Source organism: Rutilus rutilus (assembly GCF_951802725.1).
Source record: "Rutilus rutilus genome assembly, chromosome: 23".
In the NCBI taxonomy this organism is placed as follows: domain Eukaryota; kingdom Metazoa; phylum Chordata; class Actinopteri; order Cypriniformes; family Leuciscidae; genus Rutilus; species Rutilus rutilus.
The window spans coordinates 17,955,190-17,971,057 of record NC_140233.1 but is presented as its reverse complement, the minus strand read 5'-3'; the positions used below and the strand labels follow the sequence as shown (position 1 = coordinate 17,971,057).

Sequence of the window (15,868 nt, the reverse complement as noted above, 5' to 3'; positions counted from 1 at the left end):
GATCCGCTGTCTTTATTCCCCAGTTTACCTGGGATATGCAAATGCCTCTAGTGAGAGAACGAGAGAGAGAGAGGGAGTGGTAATGCAAGTTTCGATGAAGCGAAGTTGAAATTAGTTTGTAACAAGCTTAATTTCTGTCACATCACCCTGCTCGCTCTCTCCCTCCTGTGCCTGCAGCACTGTGGAGCCTGTCTAATTGAAAGCGCTCATATCGGTGTCATCCAATGTTACCCTGGTTCAAGAGCCGGGTCACGGTGAGTCTTTGTTCTTCCGTGTGCCAGATCTGAGCAACAATAGACGTTAATGATAATGATACACACTCGGCTGCTCTGAACCCCAATGAATGTAAGTGTCCTGTACGGAAAGCCGTGTTCCTTTGAGAGGGTTTCGGTTTATAAAAAGGACAGTTGTTTCATTCTGATGATCTCACATGAGAGGCAAGAACAACAGCATCGCTTCCAACACCCTACCACCATCTGTCCACCTTGACTTTGAGGAAAAACTAACTTATCTGGGATAGGACCTTCTCTCGTCGACATTCCGGCTCAAGTTCAACCCTGTTTGTCCCGTATTAGGATTTGGCCTCTGGGATATTGTTCATTCTCTCCTTGACAAATGGGCCAGGCGGGGTGAAGGGTTAAAACAACTATTTTACAGCCAAAACAGGATATTGGGTCTCGCTGAGATAGTGCAGCTAGGATACGCAAATAGAAAGGGTGGAGAGAGAGAGAGGATGTGGTGCTTTGCACAACTGCATTTCCTGTTGTGTTTCTATATCAACCGATAGTCTTAAAAATCACTTTTCCAATGGCCACGTAGTACACACGGAAGGTTAACAGGGTTGTCACTCCTCTTCTGAGTGTTTAATTCTGTTCTGTGCACACAGAGTTTGGTTATTCTGAAGCCAAGTCCTCTCCCATTCAGACAGCTGCGTAGTGTGTGCAGAACCAAATCAAACTAGATGTGAACTATCAAACTACTATCTGTTTTGGACACTTTTTGTCTGAGGTGCAAGCGTAACTGATCCTACTCGACCCCGCTCTAAGCGGGATTTGAACCCGGGGTCTCCAGCATGGTCCGCCAACAAGGACGTTAAAGACCACAGTTCCTAGTGCGCCTCTTGACGCCATGGGAGTGAGGTTTACAGGTCTTACTAGCTTGCCTCCGTTACACTCATCCCCCTAAACCTCACTCCCATCCAGTTCACAGCACCAAAGTAACCGGTCCTACTTGACCCGCTCTGGGGTGCGTTTCCCAAAAGCATCGTGGTCGCAAGTTCCGTCTTTATTAGCATAGTTCAAACAAACATTCGCAAACAACATCGCAAAGTTGTGTGGTTGGAACGACAGCTCTCGGCCTGTGGTTAGAAGCATAGTTTCTTGTTTGCGTGACATGTGGACTTAATAAATCCTTATCTTGAGCCAAATAAGCAAGCTGACATTCAGTACAATCTATATATTTTATTTAGAATACATACAAATGTCATTTTAACATCTTTTAGTTTGTCAAGAGATTTAAAGCGTCGTTTTTGAAGAGTGCGCATTTACGAACGTGCTCTACTACGTAAGAACGAGCCTATGATTAAATCTGGAATCTGGAAATAACTGAGAAAAATTTGAAATAGTCCTCAGATGCCATGTCTGTAATTCATAGCAAAACATCTAGCATTAATTCGACCTCAAACAGATTCATTAAAAGTAGTTATTACTCCACCACGTGCGTGACATCATTAACCAACGTGGTTGAACGACCAATTTGCGACAGTACAGTTTCGGGAAACAGTCGTGACTAGCTAGTTGATTTCTTCAACGATGCATCGTACTATGGTAGTTAAGCAGCAAGTTAGGTCGTTGTATGGGACACGCACCCCTGAGAGGTATTCAAACCGTGGTCTCCGGCATGGGAGGCGGGAACGCTATCAAGAACACTACAGACCTAAAGTCTAGCGTCAGCTGGTTGTGCGCCTCTTGAGGCCAAGGGAATGAGGTTTACCCACACAGCTCTTACTAGCTTGCCTCCGTTACACACGCGTGCTAGTACAATCAAAATATATCACTTCTGTCAACTGTAGTTTACTGTTTTTTTATATATATATATTTTTTTATTATAAAACCAAATGACTGGCTAATTGATGGCATCTACACTTCTACTTTACAGCCAAAAGATGCTATAACTGGGCCAAATTTTTGATTCAGTTATTTTGTAGGTATTCACTCCTGTATTTAAATATGATTGTTATGGTAAAATTTAGCAGTATATGGCAAGTGAGAATTAAAAAGAGTTTTCCAGAGTTTTCGAACTAAATCGAACTATCAAACTAGTATCGCTTTTAGACACTGTTACCTTGTCTGCAGTGCTTAATTTGTACTGCCTCACATGCAATGCCGGAACGCAAAAATCCCAAACCTGACATTTTCCAGAACAGGATCCGGCTCAAATTAAGCACAGCTTGTCTGTGTGTAAGTATAATCAAAATATATAGCTTCTGTCGACTGTAGTTTACTAGAAATTGACAAACGTTAATGCGCATCTAGTTGCTAATTCAAAATGGATTGTATCAAATGATTGGCTAACTGATGTCATCTACATTGGAGCTTTTTACTGACATGAATGTGTAAGATGCATTTTAAAAGTGTGGAAAACGGAGCATTTTACAGAGGAATACATTAGATGCGAGTGAGGAAGTAGTAATTTAGGAAGTTTCTGTATTTAAATGTGGTTGTTACAATTTAGCAGAATTTGGCAATTGAGAACTAAACAGAGTTTTGCAGAGCTTTTTAGGAACTTTCACATGGAGCATTTTACTTATAGGAATGCGTAAGCTGCACTTTGAGAGTGCGATAATTTAGGGGATTACAGAGATTCACTACTGTATTTAAATATGGTTATGAAATAATGCTAGAGGAACTTTTGGATTGAGCGTTTTACTGATAGGAATGCATACGATGTGTTTTGAGAGAATGGAAAGAGTTGGATTGGTTTGAAAAAAAGCTTGAATAAAGTAGATTAGACAGACACGGCACTTTTATGTTTGAGTTACCGTGCGTGTAATTTCCGCACTAATACCAGCACCAATTGGAATTGCAATCTGTTGCCAAATTGGACTGGAAATATCAACATTGGTTCAACAAATGATGGAAATTGTGGGCTCGGCTAACAGGAAGTGTTTGAAATTTGTTTTGAAAACCATCAATATTTCCAAAATTTTGTTAGGTTCTGCTAGAAATTACAAACCGTAAAATTATTTTGGTTTCCAGATGGATGGTCACGTTTGCAAATACGATTCTTGATCAACTTTAAGTGTAAGAGTGTATCCATCCTACAAAAAACGATACCTATCTTGTCTTTCCGGGCGAAACAGCAGCACAATCTACTAATTCAAAGTTGAATGGTAAATCACTAGTCTGGAATTTTCCTCTCTCAAAGTCAGGTCTCAAATTTGCAGGCCTTAATGATTAGCTGGTTTTGGGTTCGTTGAGGGATATGACCTCATAACCATGAGCAGACACTGTACAGACACTTTCGTCTTGGAAAGAGGTCTATTTTTGGAGACAGTTTAACAAAAGTCCTCCTTAACGCTCCGCCTCATCAGTGTTTGTAATCAGAGCACTGGAACGGAGAGCAGAAGAAACCGAGGGAAGGCTCAGCGGGGAAACTGTGAGCAAGGGAAACTGAGATGTGGAATGCCTGCATTTAGCAGCTGTTACATCACTGGACTTTTCCATTCTCCGCTCCACTGAAAGCTGGGATGCGTTTCTTGTCCAGACCAGCATGCAGACGGAGCTCCTGCAACATTTCCTACTTCCCTTCCCGTCTAAAAGCTGCGTTCGTTTAAAACCAAATAACTAGAAATTGTTTGTTGCGTCTCGTTCATTCTCTTGACACTGTCATCTTTAGGCACCCCACAATTCAGAAAGTCCTAATCTGATTCTGAAACAAATCCTGATGCATCTTTATGTATTTATTTATATTTATAAGGCCTATGAAGATAATTGACTTGGTGTCCAACCACCAAATTGGTTGGTATTTTTATGAAAATTTTAGGCATTTTCCCTCCCTCCCCTTGAGATTACTACACTAATGGCTCTTTGAAAACTACTTTAGCTGTCATGCTGGGTTCACATGTCATCAGTCACAAATCAAAATGTGTAGCTAGTCACATTTTACATCATATTACACTTTTTTTTACTCAACTAAAATGAGCAGCAAAATGTTACATTAGAGAGATGGATTTTCAGTGATTTTCAGTGATGGGTTGTGTTGTTCGGTGTTTGGCAGCGGGAGGAGAGAAGTAACGCAGGTGGCGGTTTCGAGTGAGATTAGCCTGTCCTGCTGGACGCTGATAAGACGCCCAGTGTCCATGCATATCATACTCACTGACTCACTCGCTGAATTTACACGGATAGATAGATGAGTCTGTCTAGGGATATTCCTCAAAAAGTAGAAGGAAAATAAATTGCACAAGTATGGACCAGTATTCTTAAGTTAGCACCTACGCTTTTTTTTAGTATTATTTTTTAACACATTTAAAGATACTTTGTGCTTTCCACCTTATTTTGCAAAATGGAAGTAAGCTATTTTCTGTGAATGTGCAAGACTTATGATTTATTAGCCGCTGTATGTAATTAACTAGAAGAATAACAAAATGCAGTAAATGGTATAACTACTTGTGCCACAAACCAGTGTGTTTATAATTACGATAATAAATGGAAATTGTATGATAACTAAGCAGCATTACGGATTGTTTCTGTTTAGCTAAAATACCCGCAAGCGAATGACAAAGACCCGGAAGTCTCACACTCTTACGTTAAAAACAAGGTTTGTAGTATTAGTTCGAAACTGTCACGTTATGTTTGAGCTTGATTTGGACCTATTGTATGTTTACACAACAAAGATATACTAAAAATGGAAAAGTTTGTCCCTGGCATTTTTGTGTACGGACGACAATGCTGTCAAAACAATCCCCATTCACATGGATTTGCAAAAACAACTAAAAACCGATGTATTATTCATGCCAGGCCAGTAGGTGGCGATGTCACTTTGTAAAGAAACTACGCGCACATAGACTAAACAGTAAACACGTAATTCGCATGCGCATGACATCATTGTTTTCACACATTCACGTTTTTGTAGTTTACACCTAGATCTTACGTTAGTTTCCATGGTTATTCGTTGTTTGATTTACTTGGTTCACCTGTTTCTCGTTTCCTCCCTTTGTTAACGTTCGTACAGTATATACAATATAGAGCTTGTTTTCAGTTTCTCCGTTGTTCCGATCTCGTCGCAGTAGCATGGTTGTACTGTTTGCTTTGTGTGAAGATTCTGAAATGCGTGTTTGATATTTTGAGTTAGTGTTTAATAAAGAAAACTGCTGCGATTAGATCCTGCCTTTTTTCATCCCTTCTGCAACCAAGCCGTGACAGAAACGATAAAAAAATTAACAACATCATTTTTAGATACAATTTTTAATATGTAATACAAATGACAGTTTAATAAACAATTATTTATTTGATTTCAGTTATATTATAAAAGTACTCACATATTTGCATATTAAATTAAAACAATGATATGAAGTATTTTCCAGTTAAATACATTTTTCTAATTAATTCAGTTATCCAATTAATTCATTAATTGTATTCAAGTATTCAAATGTTTATTATTATTATTTGATATATATATATTTTTTCATAATTCTTAATATTGAATTATTATTACATAATCTTTATATTTATATTATATCTATTTATTATATATTGAAGACTTAATGCTTTTTAATATGACAGCTCAAGAAGAAGGAATGAACTTTACAGATAACTACCAACCAGGCTTGTGTATTATATTATATTATATTATATTATATTATATTATATTATATTATATTATATTATATTATATTAATATTAATATTATATTATATTATATTATATTATATTATATTATATTATATTATATTATATTATATTATATTATATTATATTTATTTACTGTACTTATCATGTACAGATTAATAGATGATGATTTATAGGCCTAATTTTTTAGAGCAGCTGTTAAGTATTTTGTTTAGTGCAAATCATTTTAAATGTTCATATTAAAAGTAAGATGTTTGTACTTGCCACATTCATTACCTGCATAAGCACAATGGCTTCACATGCTACAGCTAACCACTAGGCTCTGATGCTTTCAAGTTTTATATTGAAACTTTTTCAAAGTCATATTTAGAGCTGTATATACTAGTTCTGTCTGCTTGTAAAGCATGTGAGTTAACCATGTTTTGCAGGGGGTAGCCAGTGAGCTTCATGCATTATGTAGTACGGCCACAGCCACGCTTCCAGTGAAGAAACCGCGTCTCCTTTGGAGAAAAGGGAAATCTAACCTGAATTTGACATTTCCTAATATTCTTGTCTAAAAGTTTTTTGTTTCAGGGAGATAGGGACGGTAATTGCTCCACCACAAGAAAGACCGGTGATCCTACTGGGTATTGTGGGCGACTGTGGGGACGAGGAGAGATTGGAACGCGGTAATTGCGAAGACAAGGGGCCTGAGAATAAATGGAGAAAAAAAATAGTTCCTCACTGTCAGCGCTGGGAAGGTCAAAAGTACAAGCGTGTGATATCCGTGCATGTTACAGCATATTATGCACAACGCACACATGGGATCTAAATCTTTTCTTAGATATCCAATGAGGCTGAGATGATCCACGCTGAAGTAACAAGACATGGGCTGCTAGATGCATCATGTCAACAGCGTGGGGTTTCAGTTAATATAGCGACGAGGTCTCTCGCTCGCTCGCCCCTCCAAAAAATCACTATTCCATTATTTGATTAACGCGTCGCTGCTGTTGTCACAATACATACATTTCCCTCGTAAGATGAAAGACAAACAGGCGCAATTTATTTCTCCAGATTAAATATTGATCAGTGGTTCTATACGGAGCGTCAGGTGTCTATCTGAAAAATGAACGCAAAAAGGGTTTTATGGTACAGATGCAGTCTTTTGGCTGCGTTCACCTTACTGTCCTCTAACATGAGATTAATCGGTGCTGGGTAGAGGTGTGCAGTATGACCAATTTAATATCAGAAGAACAGTATATTTCACAACACTGGAAATACAACATCATAATGATTTATATTTAAAATGACCACATGGCAATGTCTTTTTTGATAATCCAGTGTATATAAATCAAATTTGATTTATTTTCTCTTTTTATTTACTGTACAACTTGTTGGATTCAAATCAAAAGATGATTATTTATTTTAAAAAAAGAATACATTTCACATTTTATAATGCAAATCACATTGTGTGTTGCAAATGAAATACCTAAAACTGTCAAATTAACATTATGAAACTTTTCTGTTTTTGCCACAGAATAAAAAAAAAAGGTAATTACGACTTTTCATCTCACAATTCTGCAATTGCAAGTTTACATTTCAATTGCAATTTGCAATTGGGAGTTTGTCTAACAGTTCTGAGAAAAAAAGAATTGTGGGATATAAACTCACAATCACGAGGAAAAAAGTCAGAATTGCGAATTTATATCTCGTAATTTAATACTTTTCTCAGAATTGTGGGTTTTATATTAATTATGAGGAAAAAAGTTAGATTTGTGAGATATAACTCACAATTGCAAGAAAAAAAGTCAGAATTGCGAGAAATAAACACAATTCTGAAATAAAATTCAGAATTACGAGATAGACAGTAAACTCGCAATTGTGAGAAAAAAATTCAGAATCGCAAGTTAGTCGTAATTGTGAAAAAAAAGTTGCGAGAAATTACAGTAAACTAGCAATTTTGAGATTTTTTTCTGAATTTCAAGATATACAGTAAACACAATTGTGAAAAAAATGTAAATTGCGAGATATAAACACAATTGTGAGAAAAAATGTCAGAATCGCAAAATATAGTCATAATTGCGAGAAAAAAAGAATTGCAAGATATACAGTAAACCTGCAATTATGAGAAAAATTTCAGAATTGCTCAATAAAAGCATAATTGCGAGAAAAAAGAATTGCATTGAATTGAATATACAGTAAACTCGCAAATTATGCGAAAAAATTTGCAGAATTACAAGATATACAGTAATCGCAATTGTCAGAAAAATGTCAATTGCGATATAAACTCGCAATTGCGAGAAGAAAAAGTGAGAATTTTGAGATATACAGTAAACTCGCAATTGTGAGAAAAATTTTCAGAATCGCAAGTTAGTCGTAATTGTGAAAAAAAGAGTTTCGAGAAATGACAGTAAACTAGCCATTTTGAGATTTTTTTGCAGAATTTCAAGATATACAGTAAACATAATTGTGAAAAAAATTTAAATTGCGAGATATAAACTCATAATTGTGAGAAAAAATGTCAGAATCGCAAAATATAGTCATAATTGCGAGAAAAAAAGAATTGCAAGATATACAGTAAACTTGCAGTTATGAGAAAAATGTCAGAATTGCAAAATAAAGGCATAATTGTGAGGAAAAAAGAATTGCATTGAATTGAATATACAGTAAACTCGCAATTTATGTGAAAAAATTGCAGAATTACAAGATATACAGTAATCGCAATTGTCAGAAAAATGTCAATTGCGACTTTATTTCTCAGTTGTGACTCTGCGATTTATAAAGTGTGATTTATAAACTTTGTAAAAATTTTAATTCCCTGGTGGAAACAAGCTTCCATAAATGTCATGTTTAAAGCTTTTGTAAAAAAAAAAAAGTAAAAAAAAAAGCCAATCTAAATTTCTACATTATTGCGTCAAGTTGCAATTTTGAACCTCAATATCAGAACTTAAACCTTAATCTAAGTATAAAATCAATCAGTCTTCCCCGTGTCTCAGTTCAGATTTCAACGATCTAAATCAGAGAGAGGAAGGTCAACCAGAATGGGAATCGCTGTGATACATTGTAATTGTTACGATACATGAGTCACAGTGCAATAAGTATTGCATTTTTTTTTTTTACAGCGCAAGTACACCAAGTATTGCAGTGCATCAATCTTTTTTATTTGACTGCTGTGAGATGTTCATATGACAATCCTTGCAAAATCATGTGTCAAACGGTGTCTGTAATAGCCAAAGTGAACCGGCATACTGGATATGAATGCATCTTCAAATCTGCTCAAGTAAACAAAGCCGCTCACAATTGCATGCATGTCTCGAGTAACTGAATTGATCAATATTTTTTTAAACTCAGCATATGTTTCATTTTTTAATTATAATGATGTTTAACTAATAAACGAATTGTTTTCTGATTAAATCACAAAAAAATCATATTACGTGTTATTTTTCCAACAAATTGGTTAAACAGGCCACATTAATCACAGAAATTAATGTTAATTTCCTCAGTCCAAATAAACTGAAATAAAAACAAAAAAGTCAATGATTTAGGTCGCATCCGCACTCAAAATATTTATTGGAATATTTTTTTTGCTAGAGACCAGTCTTAGATTTATTTAAGGCCATTTTCAGCATTTACACGAGGATATGAACAACTGTGCTGTAGTTATGTTGTCTTTTCACATTTGAGCTACTGTTTATAATGGTTAAATAGCAAAGGAGAGCAACAGACCCACCACAGAGAGAAAGAAAGGAAGGAAAATGGATGGAGTGAAAGAGAGGGAACAAATTTGTAAGGGAAAGTGCCAAGAGCTGCAGTTACTGACATAAAACAACAAGTTATCAAATCTAATTAAATCCACGAGGCTGGAGGGAACAATGTCGCTTATTGCAGCGTATGTTACGCTAGTCACACAAGACAGTGGAACATTAAAGAGCCGTCACATTGATAACTAGATGTCGGTACGTTTCACTCTAGATGTCGAGACTAGGAAACAACTTTTATACAAGGGTAACACTTTCAATTATAATCGAGTAGACTTTACTTTTGAATACTTATAGATGTGCACCTGTGCGTTGGTGTGTTTCTAACCTAACTGTACTTTTGGGGACCAAATTGCTGGAAAATGTCCCAAGAAGTTTGCAAAAATGTCTTCGTTAAGGAAGAAATTGTGGTGTTCTGCTACTTTTCAAATGTTCCTTTCAAACAACACTTACAAGCTTAATTTAGGAGTGTTATTACATTGTTAACACAAAAATAAAAATGTCTATTATCAATTGCTCGTTCTTATGTCAATGTAAGTCATCACTCGTCTTTTGTTCGTCTTCAGAAGATTTCTGTCCCTCAGTTGAAGGTCTATTCTCCCAAAACTTGATTAGCGAATGTTTACAGCAGAATGTTATGTTGCTCGACGCGTGAACCAATGTGGTGTCATGCAGTGTACACTGTAAAAAATGATCGTAATTTTAACGGTAAAAGACTGTAAAAATGCTACAGTGAAAAACTGTTAATTGGTTAACAGAAAGTTTCCGTACTATATACGGTAAATAACTGTGATAGATCTAACGGTACATTTAATGTAATTTTGCTGTAAAATACCGTTAAATTTACAGTTTTTGAAAGTGAAAAAGAACAACTCGTTGTATAATTTACAGTGAAAAACCGTAAATTGACATTCCCACAATTCCCTGTGTGACACTTCACATTTGATGTATTTTTGTTGAAATAACTGTTTCTTCATAGTTTTTTTTTTTTTCATTTTTTCTAATCAGTTATGTACATTAGGGTTTTATGTTACATTTAATGTTGGTAAATTAATGTTTATTGCATTTTTTAAATTTCATGTGTTACCATGATGGTGTTTAATGTTTGTGTGAATGACACTATGCAGCTTTTATAAATTAGTATTAACTTTCTTGTGGAAGAGCTGCTTGTGATGAGCTTTGATTGATCATGTGACTCTCATTACTGCTGTGATTGGTGGTTATCAGTGTATTACAATGGTACAAAACAGATATTAATAGTTCAATAGGATGGTAAATTCACATTATATCAGATAATAAAATACGGTTTATTACTGTAAATTTTAAGTTAAGTCTGTAAAACCAATAACGTTGCTACCGTATTTTTGACGGTAAAGTTCTGGCAACCACAGCTGCCGGTTTTACCGTAAAAATCACGGTTTAATTTTTTACAGTGTACGTTTGAGCTTCCGCATCAACCAATGAGGTTTGATGTCACGCGTCAAGCAGGTTCGGTTGATTCTGTTCATAAAAAAAGCCCAAATTCAATCTGTTCATCATATAAAGCAATCATAGAAGACTTGGATTAAACTGCTCGATTCATATGGATTTCTTTTACGATCTCTTGTTTTGGGTGAATAGACTTTCAACGGAGGGTCATAAATCTCTCAGATTTCATTAAAAATATCTTCATTTGTGTTCTGAAGATGAGCAAAAGTCTTATAGGATTGGAATGACGATGAGGGTAAATGATAACAGAATTTACATTTTTGGAGTGAACTAACCCTTTCATTTGGTTGTAAAATTCTTTGAAAATAGAAATTTGTAACTTTATGAAAGTCTTTTGATTAGTTTAATGCATCCTTGCTGAATTAAAATATACATTTCTTTTAAAAAAAACAACTCTTTTTGCTATCTTTTGTGCATCTGCACCTTTTTATCTAAGGAACAGCAAGTCTAAGAAATTCCATAATTGGACATTCCTGTTCTAAACCACAGGGAAGTTGAATATCCATCTCAGGAAAGTTTTTGCCTCTCCAATTTGGCGTGTACTTTTCCCTTTTCCAAACCTTTCTCTTTCTTTTTTGACATTTAAACAGATCGAACTTCATTTGTAATAAAAAGCAACCTTTGCATTGGCCTGCGTTTGCCAAAGGAGACTTGTGGTGATTTGAGTATCAATGTCACAAAATGAATTTCCCAAAATAAAGGGGAAAAAAAGATTGATAGCTAATGGAAAAGAAAAACCCAGGAGTCGTTATTTTGGTCCGGACCTCCCACCGACAATCTAGAAACCCTCCATCAATCATGAGTCATCAACATACTGTTGCTACAATTAAATCAATACCAGCGCGTTTAATTAAATTCTGATTTTTCTCGCCCCTAGAATAAAATGCGCATGAAGGCTGAGAAAACATCCACCGTTGTTTGTTGCCTCACTGTTTATGCGTGTTTTTTTCAGTGGCGGTTGTCAGTAAAGTGGGCTGTATCTTTCCTCTTCATCCAGAAGGATGGAGAAGAAGAAGGGGAGGCATAAATTACTGGAGCTTCTGCAGGGGCGAAATAAAAAAGCATGGGGAAATAATGGGTGTATTGAGTTTACCCGCTGTTATATAATTTATATATTGTGTTAAGCCATCCATCAACACCTCTGAGACACAAGTGTGCCCTACTAATACTGATACCGAAACCACATGAGAAATAAAAGGGACCTAGATACACTATATATTATCAGCTAATTACAAAATAGCATTTTTTTTTTTGTGTGGCCTTTTTCATGGCTGTTAGCCAAATATGCATACCATAGTCACTTTAAAGAGATAGTTCACCCAAAATTGTGTCATCAGTTACTCAACCTCATGTCGTTCCAAGCCTGTATGACTTTCTTTCTTCTGCGGAACACAAACAAAGATATTTTGATGAATGTTCGTAAGCAAACTGTTTTGGACACCATTGACTTCCAGTGTATGGACAACAACATTATGTGACATTTCTCAAAATATCTACTTTTGTCATTTAAAGTCGTGAGAAAATAATGACAGAAGTTCATTTTGGGTGGACTATCCCTTTAAGGAAGTCATTTATGATTGTGTGATTCTACCGAAGGTGTAGAGTACTTTCATTTTATTTTGAATTCTTGGATAATGTATGAAATATCTTACCTGGAAACACTGGAATTTCATGATTCTCAATGTCAAGTTATACTAATATGCCACTGAACACACCTTATTTAGTATAAATATCTGCATCGTTAATGTAAACAAAACCGTTTTAATAACTCGTTTTTAGAGTAAAACATTATTACTTTTTTAAACCATTTTTTCTTACATATTTTGTTAGAATATTTTTTATAATGTTAATTAAATGTAAATCGCTAAAAACTAAAATCAGTCATTTTAAATGCCAAAAATGAATATAGGCATCACAGAACTATGTACACAAAGAAAAATGTATATTTAATTTTCAAGATTAAATTTATTGCATAGGTCATCAGAATATAAATATAGGCGACATGAGGAATTAAATATCCAATATTGGCTGATGATCATTTAAAAAAATCCGTCTTTCTTTCTTTCTTTCTTTCTTTCTTTCTTTCTTTCTTTCTTTCTTTCCTTCCTTCCTTCCTTCCTTCCTTCCTTCCTTCCTTCCTTCCTTCCTTCCTTCCTTTCTTTCTTTCTTTCTTTCTTTCCTTCCTTCCTTCCTTCCTTCCTTCCTTCCTTCCTTCCTTCCTTCCTTCCTTCCTTCCTTCCTTCCTTCCTTCCTTCCTTCCTTCCTTCCTTCCTTCCTTCCTTCCTTCCTTCCTTCCTTCCTTCCTTCCTTCCTTCCTTCCTTCCTTCCTTCCTTCCTTCCTTCCTTCCTTAACTGCTATTAACATAAATCTTGATGCAATATTTTTAAGTAATATTATGATTTTAAATAAAGTAACAGATGTGTTGGTAATCAAAACGCTTTTGTTTCCATCATCAGAGTCTAAATTGAAAACACACTTGTAGTTCCTCCCTTCTCACTTTTTAAGCAAAACCTGGCAACGTTGTACAATTTGAAGTGATGATAGCATCTGCCAAATGGCTTCTAGAATTCTAGATGCGTTGTTGATTTTGAACATGTGCACCCTAATGAGGGAAGACAGCCTCTTTTTGTTAGCGTCTACGCTATGACTCACTAAGGATTAGAAAGGATTTGATGATGTGACTCAAGCTTCAGACTCAAATAAAAACTCACCCCCTCACATCCTCATCCAATGACCGAACGCCGCCTCGCATCCACGTCCTCCCGGTGTTACCGAAATTTGCCTCTGTTCTGATGGAACGTCTCAATTCAGCCGTCGGCGTGATGGGAGCTCATGCGTTGGTGGCGATGAAGCTTATGGCTCACTTGAGTGATGGTGGTCTGGAAGAATTGTTTGAAGGACACTTGGTAATAATAGTGGAAGGGCCAGCTGTTTAGTAGATGAAAGAGAGTGAGCGGTGTATGTGGATAGATGGATGAGCACTTGGTGAAGTTATTCAAGGTGAAGAAGTACACAATTGCCTACGGCATGAAAAACAGGAGATGACAAAGTATAGGGCTGTGTGGCTCGAAATATGTACTGTGCAACTGTAGAGAAGTGTGAATTATATGATCAGTGAGGTATGGCAATGTGTTATACAAGTTATATATATATTTTTTTTTAAAGTCAGTTTAATGTTATTTAAGTTGACATGACTTAAACATTCAAGTTGATTGTACTTAAAAATTTAAGTCAGCAACTTTTTTTTTACAGTGAGTGATTTTGATGTTGTATGGTGGTGTTCTAATTGAGTAAATTGAATTATTTTCATGTTATAGCTGATATTAAAATTCAGTATTTTGTCTAAATATACACTATACCATTGAAATTTTCAGATAAAAAAAAAGAGAAATTAATACTTTTATTTAGCAAGGATGTCATCAGAGTGACAGTATATAAATTTTTAATGTTATAAAAGATTCCTATTTTAAGTAAATGCGGTTCCTTTGCTTTTTATATTGATCAAAAATCCTAAATAAAAAGGTATCACAGTTTCCACAAAAATTGAAACTGTTTTCAACTGATAATAATAAGAAATGTTTCTTGAGCAGCAAATCTGCATATTAGAATGATTTCCGAAGGATCATGTGACACGTGCCCGGAGTAATGCATTTTAAAATATATTCATATAGAAAATGGTTAATTTAAGTTGTAATAATATTTCACAGTATTACTGTTTTTACAGTATTTTTTATTTATTTTTAAAATGCAGCCTTGGTGAGCATAAGAGACTTCTTTTCAAAAACATAAAAAATCTTACCGACCCCAAACTTTTGAATATCTATAAATGCATTTTTGAAAGAAAAACACTTAAATTAGTTCAAATCTGTGTTTACCATTTACCTTTATAAAATGCATATCAGGTATTTTTATAACGTTAGTAGTTAGTGCATGAAAACTGTATTTTAATGGTTTATAAGATCCATTTAGTAAATATACATTCTTGAAGTTTGTAATATTAGTTATGATTTTCTCATTTTAGTTAAGGATCAGTTGGCTGTGTTACGTTTTGATGACTGCATAATGTTTAATGTGCTGAATAAACGTGTGTGTATGTATGTATGTATATATATATATATATATATATATATATATATATATATATAACTAATGTATTAAATAATACATATTTAAGATTAAATATGAAATAAAATAGATGAAATCTAAATATAAAATCAACTCAAACCGTTCTTCTTCTATGCAAATGATGCGTGTCTGAGCTGTATATACACGATATGATGTCACTGATCTAATCATAATATCACGCAGTCCTTGTTGCGGCCACGTAATTGATGTTCCGAACATGGCAGTTGTTTTTTGCACTCCAAGACTAATGTAATTTCACAAGAGAGTCCTTGTGTTGCGATTGGTGAAATCTGGATGAACCGATTCTCAGTCTCAAAAGCAGTTAAGATGTCATTTTCTGTATTCACCAGACGTATTTAATCACGAAACTCCCCAAGAAGTTCCTCTGAAATACCCGGAGAGTGTTTTCCCACCCTTTTGGTGCGCCAGCTTTGGCAGCACTTCAGCTCGTACCTTCCAGCGACAAGAGCATCGGTGTAGACAAGGTGCGGAGAAACGTAGAGACACCTTCTTGTTCTTCTCGCCACGTTTTGCATAATTTGAGCTGCTCGCTTTACCCGACTCCTCTAAAATCAGGTTTTCACTCTTTCCTCCGACAAACTTTCCATTTTCCTCAATGGGAGATTAACTGTCTTTCCCGGTCTGTCCCAATGCCTTTTCTAACGGTC

The 15,868-nt window shown here is 35.4% G+C and overlaps 1 protein-coding gene across 1 annotated transcript in view; it reads left to right on the top strand.

The window, feature by feature from the left end:
* Positions 1-15,868, top strand: part of roraa (RAR-related orphan receptor A, paralog a) — a 290,534-nt gene that overhangs the window by 99,435 nt on the left and 175,231 nt on the right. The window lies entirely within an intron of this gene.